The 17,700-nt window shown below is 36.9% G+C and overlaps 1 long non-coding RNA gene across 3 annotated transcripts; it reads right to left on the bottom strand.

Annotated features, from left to right (window-relative positions):
• Positions 1-548: 548 nt before the first annotated feature.
• On the bottom strand, positions 549-17,365 carry LOC132685762 (uncharacterized). Of its 3 annotated transcripts, XR_009613312.2 has the most exons (5): positions 17,280-17,365; positions 8,727-8,934; positions 4,761-4,913; positions 1,854-2,004; positions 549-732 (listed from the first exon to the last, which is right to left on the bottom strand). It is a non-coding gene; the product is annotated as an uncharacterized LOC132685762 (long non-coding RNA). The 3 variants fall into 3 exon arrangements; XR_009613310.2 differs by lacking the exon at positions 4,761-4,913; XR_009613311.1 differs by lacking the exons at positions 4,761-4,913; positions 17,280-17,365 and adding an exon at positions 17,056-17,269.
• Positions 17,366-17,700: the final 335 nt, after the last annotated feature.

Consider the following 17,700-nt stretch of genomic DNA (forward strand, 5'->3'; position numbering starts at 1 on the left):
ACTTATATCAAGCCTTTACAGGTGACTAAAATTTTGAAGGTAAGAGAACTCACTTAAAGATACACTTCTAAGGATTTCTTCCTCCTCCTCCTGTCCCCATCCTCCTTCTCTTCCTTTCTTCTCTTCTTCTTCCTCCTTTTTCTGGTTTTGATTTGTTGCCATTTGTTTTTAATTGGGATTGACCCACGATATGTATTAAGTCAACATAACAAGACGGTGAGAAACTTACCCTGAATTTTGAAAACCCATTGGCTGTTAGCAAACAATAGAAGAGAGGAAACCAAAGCCATATGTTCCAGGGATGTGCAATAAAGTCACAAGTTTTAAAATGTAATCGTAGGCAATCCCTTCATTGATTGAATCATATGAATGGAGACTTTGAAGTTAAACCCCATGGTTTCTTTTGAGGAATAAAGGGTTAAGCTTTAAAGGCATAATATGGAAATTGAGAACAAGGGTATTTCCAACCATTTAAAAGAACACTTTCCTGAAAAGCTGTTTGGGTACCTCCCATTGTATTATATCATATACACAGCTAACTGCATAAATCTCTTTAAGCAGGATTTCATTTTTCCTCTTCAAGAAGTTATGTAGACAATAAATAGAACAGATTGGACTTGTCTAGCAGGCATCAGGTAAAAAAAAACTGAAATTATTTTTAAACTTCTTTGCTAATGTTCAATGTCATGCTCTTGAAGCCATTATGATTTTTTAAGTTGTTGGGATTCGTTCCTGTAAAATATAAAACATATGAATATTTTTAGAGAGTTTATAGATCCATGGTTTTTCTTTTTTCTCAGCAAATAAGAGAGATGGATATACAAGCAAATGTCCTAATGACTAGAAGCAGAAGGAGAGAAAAAGTAAGATAAAGAGAAGTGGGGAGACTATATGAAGAAAAGAGCTGACAGTACAGATGCTTTAACCCATGAATCTTTTATTTTTTTCATATACACCTTGTTATTGAAAATGAATGGCATGAACTTATGTTACCCGAAAACAGTATGGAATGTGAAACCAGAGGGAGAATTTGCAAATATGTCTTTCTTAAAGAGGATTCTCTTCTCTTACTGGAAATATTATTTAAACACCTACCTACTGCTGACTATCAAATTCAAATGTGTTTTTTATGAACATCTTCACAACCCACCTCAACAAACAGAGTCAAGAAAGAATTAAAGGAAAGAATGTGTCTAAGTTTCTCTCCATTAATGAAGGGGAAAGTCAGGCTTTTGTTATTTTTCCAGGGAAGTATAATTCATGTCACTGGAGGAAACTACTGCTAACAGTGTGAGTATTTCATTCTTTTCCTCATTCTCTCTTTCTCTCTCTCTCTTTCTCTCTTACACACACACACACACACACACACACACACACGTCGCACCATCTAAATAGAATTAATTCCTTACTTTGATTTTCACATTCATTCATTTTTTCCCCCTTATGAACAGTAGTCCAGCACCTCCTACCTAGCAAGAAATTCTGATCTGAGAATTGAGGATACCATACTGAAGGAAACATGACTATCACACTCAAGATTTCCCAAGCTTTTTGTAAACAGGGATATAGTATGTTTGGGTGTATGTATGCCTGTGATTATCATCTGCATAGAATAGTTTTTTGCACATAAATGTTCCTTGGTAACTACTAGTGAATTGTTTGTTTCATTGATTTTATTTATTCATTTATTATATGTTTTTTTCCAGGGAAAAGGTTAGTGATTATAAAACAAAATACTTTGGAGATATTCTTATCCTTAGTAAAAATTCTCAAAATTAAATATTATACCATATATATTTTCTTATTAATTTAATAAATACATATTGAGCCACTATTATGTGTTAAGCACTTACACTTTATAGACTATGATAAAGAACATTTGTGCCCATGCACACCACAGACACGGTTCTCGGTTCCCTGGAGAAGATGTTATGCTTGATGATTCCATTTTCCTTTCTGAATGCAAACTAAGAATAACATAGTGTGCAGTAGTAATGAATAACCCTGTCAAAGGGCCAAAGAACAATGATGTTAGGTGCTTAAGTATTTTAAGCAGCTGCCAAATACTAGAAAATGTACCCAGCAATTGATTGATCACTTTGTGAAAACAAAAACAAACAAAACCAAAAGTTAAAATAAGGGAAAAAGGTTTTTGCACCTTCAGATATTACCTATCTGAATCTACTCCATTATATGCTCCCTTGCTTACAATTGTAGTGTGGTTATATTTAAGGTTTTACTTATTGCTTTTGGCTTATTTCCCCACTGACAGGTTAATATTGATTCAGAACATGTTAATCTTAATGAATATATTTCATTTCCTTTTTTTCTCTTTTTATAGACAAAATTTGACACCATGTAACAAAAATACTCTTTCCTCCCTCAAAATCTAGGAACAACAGGAGACAGATGGGGGCTAGCCCCTAAAAAATTGTATCAATCAATGCACAGCCATGTAAGAAAACTACATTTAGTCAAGCTGCTGATCATAAGCAGGATTATCTCAGGGGCAATAGAATTTGGAAACAGACCATATCTTGGCTCTTACCAGTGACAGAGCGAATCCTTTGAGGCTCTGAGCTCATGCTAAGTAATTTCCAATTAACTCATTACAATAAATGAATGTTTTTGTCTTTTTCATATAAGAGCTGAGGCCTTCATGTCATGGCTTCTTTTTACAAGCTTCTGGTTATTTCAGTCCCTTTGTTGGTGTCTTACCTTAGATTTCAAATCTAGCTGCATGTGTTAGACACATCATCAAATATTTTAAAAAATCAATTGGGAATTGCTAATAAATACTTTTAGCAACATAAAATAGCAATTATAAAATTATGTCAATTAAAATTACAGAAATCAAATTAAAAATTACTTTTAACACATTACAGAATTGAGGGTTGCCTGGGTGGCTCAGTCTGTTAAGCGTCCAACTTTGGCTCAAGTCTTGATCTCACAGTTCATGGTTCGAGCCCAGCATAGGACTGCTGCTGCCAGCTCTGAGCCTGGAGCTGGCTTCTGATTCTGTGTCTCCCTCTCTCTCTGCTGCTCTCCTCACCCCCCAAAAAAATAAACATTAAAAAAAAACCACAAAACTTTGAAATCTTTGATCTATAATTGTTCTTATATCAACAACAACAACAAAAAAAACCCCACAAATCCCCATATAAATAAATGCAATTTTAAAGCAGCAAAATTTCTTGTTCTTGCTATATGTCATTCCTGGGTCAGGAAAGGGCTCTGCTTAGCACCTCTGTACCTTCAGACCAGACCTAAGATGGCACAGAAACCATATACCTTTGCCAGCCGTGGCAACACACACACACACACACACACACACACATAAACACAAACAAAACAAAACAAACAACAACAACAACAACAAACAGAGGTCTTTGTTGTGGCTCTCAATGGCAAATGCTCTAGCTTGAAAAAGACACAGGTCACTTTGACTCAGAATGCATTCAGCATGAATGCATTCAACTGAATGCATTCAGCCCCAGCCAACCACAGGCCTTCAGAATTAGGTAGAAGTTTAAAAGTAACAAATATTTGATGAGTGACAATAATGCCGAAGTACACTGCCATTCCCTTCTTCTCTTTATTTTTCTCCATACTATGGTGTCATTTCTAAGTTATATCATTAATTTACTTATTCTACTCACTGTCTATTACCCTCCCCTCCCCATTCCTTACCCAAAGGTAAACTCCATGAGGGACTAAGAAACAGCCATTGTCTACCTTGCTCACCACCATATCCCAGACACCTAGAACAAGATCTGGTATATTGTAGTTGCTCATTAAAGACTTATTAGAAGAGTAAGCAATGTATTTTTAAAAATCTATCAAGTTCTTTTTTTATTTTTTTTATCTTATGAATAACCCCAAATGCTAGCAAGTGTGAAATAGGGTGGATATTTGTATAAACAGCTTGCTAATCAGAAATTCAGGTTCACACTTTCTGGAAATCAATTTGGCAATATGTAACAAGAATCTTAAAACATACAGATACTTTGTTAAAAGTGATTTCTCCTATAGGAATCTCTCCTAAAATAATAATCATAAATATTAAAAAAAATTTTGGGAAAAAAATGTTCATTTTAGAACCATTTAAAGACGAAAGATTGAAAAGTAATCTAAATTTCTAATGACAACATTATGGTCAAATAAATTTACTCTATCTATTTAAATATTTGCCACTCCATGATGAAAAAATACTCAGAAAACAATGCATATGTGGCACAAGTTAATATATTTATATATACACTAGCTAAAGAAAAAATTAGGGAGAAATTTCTTGATCGTATGCAGACAGAGCTTCTGTTCCCACTGTAACTTCCAATTGCAAATACTTAGAATGGACTGATAAATTAATCAATCCATAATAGCAATAGAAAATAAGAGAAAGTAACATGAAAATCCCAACAGTTGAGGAAACTTACAAAAAGAAAGCAGATAGGATCTGAATGAGGAAAGAAGCAGACCCCAAAACATGCACATATGTCAGCTTTCATAGAAGATGGAAAACATTCTGGGTATCCTCGAAGTATAGATGAAGCCTCATAAAAGAGCAGTGAGCCCTGCCTGAGTGACTGGAGAAGAAAAGCACACTGGTTTCTTTTCCTCTCCTTTCTGATTATTAAGCAATTAACAGCAGAATTATTTGATCCCAGACCACAGCAGGGTTTGCTCAAACAAGAATGTTAACTGAGATAAGTTAGGGGTCAACACCCTTCATGTTACAGCTGTTTCACAGTGGCACTCACCTCTGCAATTCCTGTAGGAATGTGGAGTCTGGTCACACATTGCGATACTGTTTTGAGCAGGGCATGGGAAGTGGGAGGTTCCAGAAGCTTTTTTCCCCCCTTCCTAAAATAATACCTCTTCCCAGTAAACATGAATGTACTTAGCATCATAGCCTTGAGTTACATAATAAAAATAAAAGGACAGAATTATAAGCATAAAATGTTAAATATACAACAATAAAAAATAGTCCCACTATAAACTCTGGACTTGGGAAATAGACACAGAATGGATCTACAGTCTGCTCGGCCCCACTGAGTTTGATGTGAGCCAAGACTCTGTTTATCACCTGACTTTCATAAGCCCCACTTTGACCTGTGCACTACTCTGGTATTTTTGTCATTTCAGTGCTGGTATTTAATGACTCCCCAAACTTCTGGACAAATCCATTTCTCTCATGCACAGTTACACTTGTAAATGACTTCAAGTCCCCCTGCTAAAGTCTTGGAGGAAGATTTACTTGTGGTTATGTTTCAGGAATTTTTTTTTTTTTTACTTTTTAAAAAAATATTTATTTATTTTTGAGAGAGAGAGACACAGATTGAGCTGGGGAGGGGCAGAGAGAGAGGGAGACACAGAATCCCAAGCAGACTCCAGGCTCTGAGCTGTCAGCACAGAGCCCGATGCGGGGCTCGAACTCACAAACCGGGAGATCATGACCTGAGCCCAAGTTGGATGCCTAACCAACTGAGCCATCCAGGAGGCCCACAGGAACATTTCTTAAAAGGACCTGGCCACGTCAAATAAGGGGCTCTGAGACCTAGAAAAGAGGCAGAAATTTCCACTTATAGTTACTTGAATCAAGCTCTGCCTATCTGACCTAAAATTTTACAACTTATGTAGACCAAGCGGTAGCTGAGTATGCTATTTTATTCTTAATTATACCATGATTGATTTTATCCTCAATGATACCACCATAACAGATGCTATGGGCCAGAATAGTCTGGTTGACGCTTTCTTCCTGTGGCTTATTATGGTAAGTGCAGCCACCTTGTCTCTGACAGGTGGGTCTATGATGTTGCTTGGACACCACCATTCTGAGTCCCGCTCTTCTCGCAAACCATGGGAATCAAATTCTGCGGTGGCCTTTTCCCATTCTTATCGGGTTGCTCGCTAGGACTGCCATCATACAATACCATAGACTGGGTGGCTTACACAGCAGACATTTATTTCTCACAGTTCTAGAGCCTGGAAGTCTAAGATCAAGGTGTTGGCAGCTTCGATTTCCCCTAATGAATCTCCATCGCTTATAAAGGTCTGCCTTTTTTCTGTGTTCTCACGAGGCATTTTCTCTGTATCTAGATCCCTGGTACCCCCTTTTTTTGTTGTTTTAATCTCTTCTTATAAGGACACCAGTCAGATTGGATTAGGGCCCACCCCAGTGGGTCTCATTTTAACTTAAGCGCCTCTTTAAAGGTCGTATCTTCAAATACAGTTACATTCTTAGATACTAGAGTAAGAGTTTCAACATTTGAATTTTGGGGGAATACTATGTGGCCCCGAACAATTATATTGGACATCTGAAAAAAACCAGCGTAGAGCTATTCTTAAAGGATGCTTGTTTTCCCTGTACCAATGCATTTCTTATGCACTAATAGTGCTTTGGACTATTTCTGAGGAATTTGGCTAAGGAATGCCTGAGATTTTGTACATACTAGGTCCATTCCAACATTCCCATTGTCCTGTGCTTCCAAAATCTTTCCAATATAATGTGCTACCAATGAGTCCAACTATTAATACCACTCCCAGGCACTTAAGCCAGCATATTCAATCCTTATTTTTGGGTAAGTGAACTTCATACTAACAAAAGCAGCCTGATCCAATTTTACATTTCCGTCTAATAGCATTAGAACCCATTTTGCATATTTGCCAATAAGAATTGGCAAGATCTTGCAATTTCTTTGACTATAATTCTCTAATTTCATGGAAAACCTTATACTACTCCATCTAGGAAATTCTGTAATCCCACTCTCTCTATTAGCCTGGAAATAAGAGTTATTCCTTTTGAACAATGCCTGGGTGAGTTTAACCAAATGAAATCTGGTTCCATCAGAAAGAAGTAAGAAGGATCTCTTCTCACAAGTAATATCATTTCAGGGCATTTGGAAGTTCAAAATCTCAGACCTTATTGTTTGTTCAAATGCCTTCATTCTATATCTCAGGGCTTTTTAAGTTTTCCCCTTATCTTATAGGTGAGGCTTGAAGCAAGTGATATTCGGCGCTGCAACTCTGCAACATTTACAGTCTGGACGTGGAGCCACTGTCAGCCAAGAGTACAGAAGATATGTAGTTTTTAAAATAATTCCATAGTCTTTGGATTCTCTACCAGTGCATTTTGGGAGAGTCAAAATTGTTGGTTTGACTTTTCTTTTGTGTAAAACCTTTCAGGGAAGTCAGAAAAGGCTAGCCCAGTCCACAGCAATCACCATGGTCACCAAAACAATCAAGAGCTATAGTTACTTGATCCCCCAATTCTCTCCAACTACAACTCATTCGATGATGGTGCCGTTATGAGTAAACAAGATGTCACCACATTCTGGACGTTACTGGTGTCCCATTTACCCCACTGAATTATTTATCCATGTCTCCATCAACATGTGAAACCTATTTCCAGAATCCAATGGTGACTGTCAGTCCATGTAGACATTATTAATTTGCTTATTTTACAGCTGTAGACACAAAGGTCCAGAAAGCTTGAGTATTTTGCCCCAAATCTCATACCTTCTAACTAGCAAATTGGGAAATGGAACCCAGAGAATCTGAAACCAGGCACTGTTCATAGGTCATTTGCATTTATACTCAGTTATGTCTATTATTTTTAAAACTTCACAAAATATAGCTTTATTCTAAGGTTTGCACTTGTGAATCTAAAATCAAAAGGGTCCTCTCTTTTATATAGCAAAGTAAAGACATATTTTGTTTTCACAGTTTAGAAAATATCTTTCAGATTCAGGTATGCTTTCTTTTTATCTTACATTTCAAAATGCTGCCTTTGTGGTTTAAGGGCCTACATAATATATAGATTCTTCCCTTTTTTTCCTTTACCACTATTTATCATTTTAGCTGTTTATCTGTAATTGTTCTTTCTCAAATCATATAATTTTCATATTTCATTTTAAGTACAGAGTACTTCCCAACTTAAATCTATTTCAGTGATTTACTTCTCTTTTAAGTATTCAAAGTGATTTTAAAAGCAGCTAAAAAAAACTGACTCAGTTTATTATTTTAAAACTCATCTTTGCATTGCTAGGTTTGAAATCTGTTTTATATAGTAACTTATCACCCTGCAGTTTGAATTTTGTGTCAGGAATCATCTGTTAGATCACCCAGGGAACCTTTAATGCCGGGGAGAACAGCAGCAGAAGGGTCTGAAAGATCTGGAGATTACAGTGCACACACTCATAGGACTAGTTTAACAGAACTCCCCTCCCCACCCCACCCAACATCACTATCAATTTGAAAGCAAGACACGTTGCGAGTGGCTATGTGTATCATCCAAATGTTTGATGTGAGCAGTGAGCATTTTGTAGGAAACAGATTCTGACAGAAAAAAGGAAAAACAGGCACACAGCAAAACAAACTTAAAGTTCTCTATCTCTCAGCCTGGCTGACAAGGTATTTTCTTCTCCTGTTCCTTTCCTCTTTCTGTAAAGCTATTTGAAAACTTTTAATAGAGGTAAATAAAGGCTATTCCCTACCTCATTGCCCTCCTTTTTTAAGATACCAAAACATCATGTGAGATAGCATCTTGTTTTCACATTGAGGACACACAGAAGGATTTGGGCAGCCAAGTCTTTTGTCTTGGCTGTTCTGATCCAAATCTTCTGCATAAATGTACCTTCAAAAAGAAGACTAGAAGCCCTTCCAGAAACAAGATACATGGAGATGAGGATGTCCAAAATGTAATAGTACAGAAGTAGGGCACTCACCTGTTTCTGTGCGTGTTTTGCTGAGTTGCCCATTCCAGAATACACTTCATTTGTTTTGCCAATTTGTAGATTTGTTATTTTGTTTACTGTGCTTCTAGCATTTTGATTACATTACTGGAAACTCAAAACTCCTTTGACTCTTGTGGTGTCTTCCAATCCTTTTGACATGATTCACTTTAAAATCACATTCGACTTCTCATCTATTAGGCTACATCAGAGTGTAGAAATGACCAACCCTTAGTTTCCAGCTTACTAAGTGACTCCATGCTCCCACAACCCTGCCAGCCTCTTCGTTGTTTATGCATATACACATATGGAAAAGAGCTAAGGTTCGCTCGCTTTTGTTGCTTTAGTTCAGATCGAAGTGAACAGGATGGGTGACATGGCCGAGCAAGTGGTCTGCCACAGTATCTTCCACTTGCTCCAGTCTTTTTCTTCCTCTCTCACTCCTCTCCTTCTGGGAAAACAACCTCTTTCCACCCCTTGTAGAACCATCCTGGTTTGACACCAACCAGCCATCATACTCAGCAGGTCTCTCTCGTCTCATCTCCTTAACCAACCTCATAAAGCCACTTTCTTGATAAATGGAGTCTTTCCTGAAAGAAAATCCTCATGTCATCTGTACAAAGAACAAAATCTTTCCATTGTTATAGTTGGGTCTATAAAGACTAAGTAGGGGTGCCTGGGTGGCTCAGTTGGTTGGGCGTCCGACTTCGGCTCAGGTCACGGTCTCGCGGTCCGTGAGTTCAAGCCCCGCGTCGGGCTCTGGGCTGATGGCTCAGAGCCTGGAGCCTGCTTCCGATTCTGTGTCTCCCTCTCTCTCTGCCCCTCCCCCGTTCATGCTCTGTCTCTCTCTCTGTCTCAAAAATAAATAAACGTTAAAAAAAAATTAAAAAAAAAAGACTAAGAAGTGGGCACTTTCAAAGGGGAAACTTGTTGCAACTAGAATAAGCGATTATTTGATTAAAAGTGGCACTTGTCATGGGTAAGACCATACATGAATATAACAATATTCATGTTTCATGGACTATCAAAAATAACAGGTCCCAAATAAAGCTATGGATTTTTATTCAAGCTCTTCTTCTTACCACCCTTTTCTTCTTTGTCTTCTCTGCCTCGATTAATGGTAACACTACCATACGGTTGCTTTCACCCTCACACTCTCTACATTCAATAAATCAGCTTGTCTTGTCAGCTTTACCATGAACATATAGCCTTCACCTAATAATTTCTCAACATCACCATTGCGACAAATTTGGCACAAAGCATGCTCATTTCTCACCTGGACTATGGCAATAGCATCCAAACTTATAGCCAGACACGTCTTCCAAATATAAATCAGACTATACCATCTTTTAGTTGAAATTCTTCTAATGTTTTTTTTTTCATTGTAATTAGAATAAAACCTAACTTCATACCATGGCTAATAAAATTCAATGTTTCCAATTATCTCAATTCATGTCTCACAGAGTCTCCTCTTGTTAACTAGCCTCCAGTCAACCATTGAACATGTGGGCTCAGGTTCAACCTCAGAGCCTTTGCACTCATGTTCTCTCTGCATGCAGTATCATTTCCCCAGATCTTCAAATATTGGACTCAGTACCAATGTCATCTCAGAGATTTCTGACCACTGAAAGTGACATATCGCTGCCTTCTCCCCATTATATTTTATGCTTTGTAGAGAAATTTTCTTTTTTTTTTTTAATTTTTTTTAACGTTTATTTATTTTTGAGACAGAGAGAGACAGAGCATGAACGGGGGAGGGGCAGAGAGAGAGGGAGACACAGAATCGGAAGCAGGCTCCAGGCTCTGAGCCATCAGCCCAGAGCCGGACGCGGGGCTCGAACTCACGGACCGTGAGATCATGACCTGAGCCGAAGTCGGACGCTTAACCGACTGAGCCACCCAGGCGCCCCTGTAGAAATTTTCATTACAGAATTATAATTTTCTTCGCTTAGTTGTTAAGTACCCATTTTCCTTGGCTAGAATTTAAGTGATGAAATTAGAGACTTTTTTCTCTTGTGGCATCATAACAGTGCTTGAAACTTAATAGACAAATAATAAATCTTTGAGAAATAAAGAAATGAATGACCAAACAAGCATGCAAAGAGTTACAAGATGTTAGTCATTCAAGCAGAGTTACTTGTCAATGGAAGAAGCACTGATATATTTAAAAGAAGAAAAAAATTGAGAGAACCATCATAGGATTTGACCAAAATATTATAGAAAACAAATATTGGTCATGTTGATTCTGCTTTCCAACTCTGCTTATCATTCAATTATATCATCTCTCTAATCTTGTCGTTATTTGCTTGTGACATAGAACATTACCATATAAACTGTTTTAAGTATTTATATAAGAAAGAGGTTTCAATAATTTTGGATAAATTATATATATCTCTGGTAGCGAAAATTGGAGGAAACTGAGTCAAGTCTATGCAAATAAAGCTGGAAAGGACAAGCGAAAACAGCAATTTCAATAAAGTCTCTGGAAGCAGTCATTTAGGGCATTTTTCTGATGAACAGCTGAGAATCATCTAAACTTAGTTTTATTTGTGCAGACACATCAAAGAATGGTTCATTTAAACCCTGCTAACGCATATAGATATTTATAGTTCTTTTTTTATACAAAGAAGAATGTTGTGCAGCTATTAATGTTCGTTGAACCAAAGAGCAGGGTGTATTTTGTGTCAACTTGACCAGTTAAAATAGCTCAGTAATGAGTGATTATCAGTTAGCTAAAATAAAGTTTACTTAGGGATAATAAAATAAACTTCGATATTGATTTATGAGGAGGCTTTGAAAAAGGAAATTCTCTGTAAACATGTGTACTCAATGGACCATCAATAACTGTGGCCTTCTTGCTTCATTTATCCTGATCTTATCCTAAGTAAAGAGGCTAAAAATAAATATCAGATGCCTAGAGAAAAGTGTAAACAGCATGTCATTCTAATAAACCTCTTTACAGATCTCATTTTTAAAGCCTAAACATCTACTTGCCATTTGGTTTTTGTCTCAAGTATATTTATATTCTGTATGCATCTCTAAGCAATTTTCTCACGAGTATTTTTTTAGATTGCTGACAAAAATCTCTATTTCCTATACTTAGGACAATTCAATATGGAAGTGATGAAAAAAATTGTACCTGAACTTTAGAAACTGAAGATTTATTTTAGACTAATATATTCAGTTGCACCTACAATTGTTTGATGGGAATTTAAAGTGATACTGATTAGAATTCTACTGTTTATTTTATCATATGGCTTTCTCAGAATGACATAACTTAATTTGAAGTTTTACGTAGTTTGAATAGGAAATATAGGAATATGTAAATATAGCAACATTAAGTGATATTCTGCCCATGAGCCCTATGAAAATTCATTCAAAATGAGACAATATTAATGAAATAATCTAGACAATATAGATAGTAATTATGTAAATGATAATGGTTGCGATGTAAATTATTTCATATGTGGATGAACACTGAAAAAAATTTTAAAGTGAGAATGTTTTTACTGGGTATGGAGGAGACTTTTAATTTAAGAAGAAGTTACATAACATAAAAATTGAGTATACATATTGGTCATAAAAGCATGTGAAAAAATTGTAAAACACCAAGTTAGACAAATGGGATTGTTTGAAATTCAAAATAAAAAATGATATAGAGAAACTAATAAAATATAATTAATATAGAAGTGAAAATGTCAGGGCACTTTGGATAAGAAAACTTGCAAAATGTCAGCAATATATAATTACGAATTTAAAAAGTATACAGATTCAGTTACAAAATTTACAGGAAAATCAGAGAAGCAGCTAAAGAAAATATAATCAGGCATTAGATGTGAAAGCACCGACCATAACACTTGCCTGGGTCAGCATATTTCCTTATTCCTCCTTTATTTCTAGAAGTAGTGATCTGATGACCAGAAGGAAACCAAAGCAAAATGTCAAAAGAGAATTTGGGTTTGACAGTTGGATAACTCAGTTGGGACAACTCGGTAGATGCTGTTATTATCATGCACGTGCTACAAAGGAGAAGCTTGCTTGGCTCTGAGGATAGTGACTCCCATTTTGAATTTGAGATGCTGAAAGACATCTGATTTGAAGCCAAGCAGGTAGATGCAAGGTACTCAGGAAAAAGACCCAGGATACAGATGTTACAGAAAACTAGTCTGGATCACCCAGCAGAAGAACCAAGCGGCACTCAGAGATCTTGGAAGGGAGGAAAGAGGTTTATTTTACAACCGTGGGCCTAGAGATCATTCTCCAGAGATCTGAGCCCAGAGCATCAACAGAGGGTACAATTTATAGTCTGTTACTTCCGCATTCCTAATTAGTAGTAATTTGGTGCCTGAGGCAAGCAGGGTGGGAACAAGAACCCAGAAGGGAAGGCTTGGGGCAGGGACTGAAATTCCCTTATCAATCCTGTGGGACACTATGTAACAGATTTTTCCCTGACATAATCACAAGAAATACAAATACTACCTAAGGTGTTCTGATTTATTATAAGAAATAAATTCTGTAGAATTGGCAATCAAAACTGCAGAGGTGATCATTGAAGACATAAGAGTGGAGAAACTCTCTGAGACAGAAAACTCAAAAAAAAAAAAAAAACAAAAAACAAAAAACAGAATGTCCAAAAGGCAAGAGGCCTGAGATCTATCAAGCTTTCACAACTAGAGTATTATTGTGAAAATGAATAAGAGATACGGACGGAGATGACCAAGCAAAGACCGTGCTAGGCCAACATGTGGAGGATGAGCCCAGTAGGACAGGGTGTGCAGGAAGCCCTACAGCATCAGCCAGGGAGCGACGTGAATACAGTGCGCAGTCGGTGTGATGTATGAACCCAGTACGGCTTAGGAGGTTCCCAGTTCTAAGGATGGTGATGCATGAACGCCAGCAGGGCTGTAGGAGTTTCAAGGATGGTGATGGCACGGGCATTTCTGACTACAGGGCACAAGCTGGGTAGCAATCCTTGAGCTAATGTAGCAGACAACGTGGACTTACTGTTAGCACAGCATCTGTGCTGCAGAGAGACAGTGATGGATCAGAAGGTGTGTGTCAGCTGGAGAAATGCCTACGAAGGAAATTTCAGAGTGAAGACGTAGAATAGACCAGGATAGAATCATTTCCAGCAAGTGGTGACGCTCATTTATCTTAATGTGCCGGGGGGGAAGGGAGTGGATAGCAAGGATTCCCTGTTATGCAAGTCACATTGTTCTATCCCTTCGCCCCGAAGCAGCCTTCACTAACCGGTAATGGTGTCTTTGCATTCTAAGTCCAGACAAACCCCCAGAATCTTTCTCCACCTAATGAGTGGTTCAAGCAATTTGTTTATCAAAGGCAATTTGCCCACAAAATAATACATCCTGTCATTCATAGTTTGACTTTAAAGAAGGATACAATAACACAATAAAAAGAGCTCTGATCTATTGCTAATACTGATATTTATATTAGAAAAGTTACAGAGGGACAGATGTGCAGAGAACGAAGTTGAGATCTGAAATAATACAGAAAGTAGGAAATTAATAGAGGTAAGAGGAAAGCAATATTCATAATGATTTAAAGCATATGTTTGGGGGCTCCTGGGTGGCTCAGTCAGTTAAGCATCCGGCTTCGGCTCAGGTCATGATCTCACAGCTTGTGAGTTCGAGCCCCGCGTTGTGCTCTGTGCTGACAGCTCAGGGCCTAGAGCCTGTTTCCCATTCTGTGTCTCCCTCTTTCTCTCTCCTCCCCTGCTCATGCTCTGTCTCTCTCTTCTCAAAAATAAATAAACGTTAAAAAAAATTTTTTTAAAAGCCTATCTTTGCCCTCCTAGGCATTTGTTAGCATTGGCTTAAGGAAAATGAGCATTTTAGCAATGGATTGGGAATTATGAATTGCTGAATTTATCGAATTATGATGTGCTTGGTTTCTATAACAGTGTACTCCCTTTGTAATGTGACAGATCACAGTTCACTATCTAAGTAACTATGTGGGTTTATGGTTGCTCATTGCATATGTACAAATATCAGGAACCATATTTTAGAACACTTCAAATTTTCAAGGAACTTTGAACTCAAAGGTGTCCTGACAACATTTGGAACAAGAACACAAAACTGGCATTTTCTTTGAAAAAGGTACATCTCAAGGTCACTTTTAACATGATCAGTGGGAAAAATCAAAGTGAAATCCCTTAAATCTCCCCTTTTTAAACTAAAGAGGTTTTCTTTGTATGCTTAAGCTTGTTAATTGCATATCTAAGCCTTTTTCCCTGAAGTCCTTAATTATAATACAGGCTTTAGTTCAATTTCATCTCATAAGAACTTTTCTGAGACAATAGCCATACAATAATTTGGTTTTATTATTAAAATAATTACAGCAATATATCAAATGCTATCAAATTACCTAACAAAAATGTAAAGATTAGTTGCAGAAGATTAAAAAGAAAGATGGTTTCTGAAAAGAAAACATGACTATAAATTAGTCTTGGAGAGAAAAGGCAATATCCCAGCCACCCAGTGCCTAATAATGGTTTGACACTTACATGTGAGAAGTAAAGAAAATAGGATGAAATAATGAATTGATAAGAAAAATATGCAAGTCAGCTACAAAAATCAAAAAATGAAAGAAGCTTCAGTGTTTTAGTCATTGTAAGATACTGGAAAGGTAATTTTGTATGCAATTTTATTTCTGTATCACTTTAGAAGAATAAAAGTAAAAGAAAATGACTGGATTTATTATTGCATTTAAATTGGACCTGTGCTACACCTAACAAAAAAAATTGAATAAGATATAGAAACTGGCTAGCCAGAGGGAGAACAAAAGAGACAGAAGTCGTATTTCTCAGGTAAGTAAACTTTTCCTAACCCCAAACACAACATTTATCACTAGAGGCAACAGGGATACTGTCGGGCAACATGACACAAAAGCTGTAAATTTCTAAAATTCCAAGGAGAATTTTCTCTAAATCATTCTGTCTGAGAAAAATCTCCACTTAATGTTATGTATTTATGAGAAAATCAGTTGCTAAGAAATAGAAGAGAAAGAAACTGATAGTAGAAAACCATGGTACCTCCTCAAGATGCCTGGTGAAATTTCAGTTTTTATTTAATTTCTAAATCTTTAACTGTATATATATTTGAATCCAGATAATATTTAGTGGAAAATAGTCATGACATTTCATGGTAACAATGTTACAATTGAAAATTGTACTTCTCAATATATTCTCTCTCTTTATAATTTCTATTTGAAATTGCATCTTTTATAATGTTAGTATTTTAGCCTCTGCTTTCCTTTAGAATGCATTTCATTTTCAAACACTCCCCACATTTCTTTTACATTTTCTGTGTATATTTTGTTTACAGTTGAATTCATTATGAATCTGGTCTGCAAATTTTGATGCCTAATATTTATTCACTTAAAAAGAATATATTTTTTTCTTCTGTGCCAACCACTCTTCTACTAACTGGGGATACAACCATGCATAAAAGAGTCCTTGCCCTCATGGAGTTTATCTTCTAGTGGTAAGAAGCTGACAATAAAGAAACAATACATCTGTGTTATGTAAAGCAGGGCAGAGAAAAAGTGTGCATCTCAGATAGGTGGCATTTGCACAGTCTCAAAGGAGGTAAATAAACTAGCTTTCTGAGTATTTGCTGAAAGAATATTCTAGGCCAAGGTCACAGAGTGTTCTCAAGTTGTCCTGTGTTTGCACAACCAAAGAGTCCATAATGGGGAGAAGAGAACAACTAAGGGGAAAAGCAGTAGGGGAGGTCAGAAAAGTCATGGAGTCCAGGGTCATGTAGAACTGTATACTTCATGCTGAAAAAACTTAATAGCTTTCTCGGGGTAAGACAAACACCCCAAGACAGAGAAATGGGATATATTAGCACATTAAAGGATTATTTGGACTGCCACATGCAGGGACATTTTTGTGCAGGGTCAGGGGCAGTGAGGGTATTTAAGAAGTTATTTACATTAATCCAGGTGAGATGGATGGTAAATTGAACCGAAGGGTTAGCAGAGAAGATGGTAAGAAATGATTGAAATCTGGATCTACTTTGAAAGAAGAGTTGGCAGAATTTGATAATAAATGAATATCATGTGGAAAAAGAAAGACTGAGGCTGGGCAATTGAAGCAATGATTCTATTGAATGAAATAAGGGAGTTAGGGAAAGAAATGTTGAGAAACAACTAATATTTCTATGTCTCTACAAGGATTAAAAATGGGCGGAGGAACTGAACAGATATTTCCCAAAGAAGACATCCAAATGGCCAACAGGTACATGAAAAGATGCTTAACATCACTAGTCACTAGAGACCTCAATGAGATATCACTTCCTACCTGTTAGGATGGTTATCATTATGAAGACAAGAGATAACAAGTGTTGACAAGGGAGTGGAGAAAAAAGAATCCTTGAGCACTGTTGGTGGGAATGTAAATTGATTCAGCCACTATGGAAAACTATGGATTCCTCAAATAAATCAAAATAAAACTACCATATAATCCAGCAATCCAACTTCTGGGAATATAGACAAAGAAAATGGAACAAAATATTGAAAAGATACCTGTGGGGCACCTGGGTGGCTCAGTCGGTTAAGTGTCTGACTTCAGCTCAGGTCATGATCTCACAGTCTGTGAGTTTGAGCCCCACGTCAGGCTCTGTGCTGACATCACAGAGCCTGGAGCCTACTTCGGATTCTGTGTCTCCCTGTCTCTCTGCCCCTCCCCTGCTCATGCTTTGTCTCTCTCTGTCTCAAAAATAAATAAAAACATTAAAAAAATTAAAAAGAGAAAAGATATCTGCCCTCCTATGTTTATAGGATTCATATGTTTACATGATTCATAATAGCTAAGATGTGGAAACAACCTAAGTGTCTGTCCATAGATGAATGAGTAAAGAATATGTATATAAAGAATACACACACACACACACACACACACACACACATCTTCCTTGACTTATGATGGGGTTTCATCCCCAAAACC

This window comes from Panthera onca, chromosome F1 (assembly GCF_046562875.1).
Source record: "Panthera onca isolate mPanOnc1 chromosome F1, mPanOnc1 haplotype 2, whole genome shotgun sequence".
Taxonomy (NCBI): Eukaryota; Metazoa; Chordata; class Mammalia; order Carnivora; family Felidae; genus Panthera; species Panthera onca.